The sequence below is a fragment of the Rhea americana genome, unplaced genomic scaffold (assembly GCF_003343005.1).
Source record: "Rhea americana isolate MKP2758 unplaced genomic scaffold, rheAme1 scaffold_370, whole genome shotgun sequence".
In the NCBI taxonomy this organism is placed as follows: domain Eukaryota; kingdom Metazoa; phylum Chordata; class Aves; order Rheiformes; family Rheidae; genus Rhea; species Rhea americana.
Genome location: NW_028186502.1, coordinates 358,353 through 360,747, shown reverse-complemented (window position 1 = coordinate 360,747; position 2,395 = coordinate 358,353).

The following is a 2,395-nucleotide window of genomic DNA, read 5'->3' as shown; positions in this document are numbered from 1 at the left end:
CCCCCTAATCCCAATCCACCCCAAAAGCCTCTCTAGCGGTGGTGCCCGGGGCTGCACACGCTCAGCCCGGGCCAGCACCGCTCCGCAGAGCCAAAGCAGCTGCGGGCAAAACCCATCGGGGAAGAGCGGCAAGGCAGGAGCGTGAGCGATGCTCAGGAGCCGCGGAGGAACGCGCTGCAGATGGCCCAAGCGTCTGGCGGGCCTGCAGAAGAGGGGAACTCCGAACAGCAGTTAAAACACAAAAAAGAGGACTTTTGACGGTGGAAATCATCCGYTGGAAACACACACAGCCGGTAAGAGAAGCCACTGGGATCAATCAAAATAAATGTGCAACTGGGAGGGTTAAGCAAAACGGCTGTCAGTCACGCTGCGAGAAGGGAGCTTCAGCACGGACGTAGACTCACCACCAGATTACGACGGTACTGCTGTCAGTCTTGAAGCAGAAGTGACACGCAATTATTTATTCATCAGATACTTCTGTTCCGCACTGGGAAACAAATAGGCTCATGTATTCCACCAGGAATTAGAGAGGATGCTAAACAGCTACTGCTAAATGCAAACATGACACTGGGAGGCCTGGAGAACTTCCTCCCAAGAGCGTTAGGAGAACACGCTAGGAAGTTTTCTGAAGGTCTAAAATGGATCTTTATAAATCTTGGAATTATGGCGGCTCTCTAGAAGACCAGAAAAGSTAATATTTAAAAGTCTAATGTTGAATTAGACTCTGCAGGTTACTGTGGGTCACAGCAATGGGCAGTGGCTGCGGCTGGTTCACGGGGCGTCGACTTGGGGTTGGAGCAYGTGGGCAGCACCAGCGAGCAAGCAGCAGATGTGATAAACCACGAGCACCCTCGTGGAAAATAGATCCATCAAACTTCATAAAATTTTCTTGATAAGATTCTAAATGTGGTTGAAAAAGGAAACTGGTGACATAATGCATTTAAAGTTCCGTAAGATGCTTGATTTAGCTCTACTGAAAAAGCAGAAGAGCAGAATTACCCTGAATCGACAGAGCTTTATTAAAGGGACCAGCAGGCAGATGGCAGAAATGGTTCGTTGCCATCGGATGGGCTATTTCTAGGTGGGCTTTCCTGGAACTGGAGTAGAACAATGTCTTCATCAAGACTAGCAAAGAAAACGTGAAAAACCTGCGGGTGAAAGGTGCAAACGGCAGAGAAAAGGCCGAACGCGACAGGGAGGCCCGCGGGAGGGGGGCCGGCTGCGCAGCAGGCTTTGGGCAGCTCGGCGAGGGGCTCGAGGGCAGCGAGAGCCGCTTGAACGCGSCCAAGTCCAAGTCTGGCACGCGGGCGCTTGGCGAGGCGCTGAGCCGAGGCTCGGCGGCGCGGGAAGGCCGGGGCCACGTGGAGAGCTGCTCTGGCTAAGCGAGACTTCAGCACCGGAGATTTTTTATTAATGCCCCCAAAACAGTAACCAYGTGCGCAGCGAGCTGCCACGAACCGATGGGAAGCAGACGCGCCAGGAAAGCTCCCCAAGCTCGGCAGAGAAAATCAAGCGCTCGGAGAAGGCCCCGCTCCTGCTCCAGGAAGGACAGCRCGCTTGGTCCTCGCCCGGGGAGGGAGGGAGGGAGGAAAAGCACCGCGTCCGCCTGGACACGCGGCACTCGAGACAGCGCTGGCCAGCGCCGCCGGCGGGCTCTGCCTCTTGCCCCGCGCCGCAGGGCCACCAGGAGGCTCCCGGCACTTAACGACGCTGAATTTAATTAAGCTCCATGAAAGCCAAAATCCTTTTACTTCCCTAGGAACAACACAAGCCTAAACAGCTATTTCTCGACTTCGACTTTCTCCCTCAAAGTCCAGCATCTTTCTCTACTTTCTATACTAATAATGAAGCCGAAGAGGGAAACAGTTTGTAATAAACAACCGCAGGGGATGCASACCAACAAACTGTGTCCGTCAAGCCGGAGCAGGAAGCACAAGAAGATATCTTAATAAGTATTCTCATGTTGCAGAAGCGATAATTAAAATTCAAGCACTGCAATCTGAAACAAAGGCTACGCTGGAGCCGCAGCCCGCGGACGCCCGCCTCGGCTCGCTACTGAGTCAACCCCTAATTTGCRCTCTCCAGCGTGGGTGCTTCTGCACAGGCTGCTGCCGCTTCATTGAGGATTTACCCGCTGTCGCCTGCGGGCTCTCTGCGGCCGTGTGGTGCAACTCGCTCCCACGCGGATCCCGCGCGTGCACGACTGACGCGCGCCGGAGCGGCGGCCGTGGCGCACCAGGCGCATCCCGCACCCCCTCGCGCTGCCGTCGAACGCCAGCCGAGCCGGCGCCACGTCCGTACGTTTTCCGGGCTGGATACAAGGAACGCACRCGAATCGCAGGCACAAAAGGGCCCTGCGGCGCCCGCCGCCCGCCGCAGCGCTCTCGCCACCCCC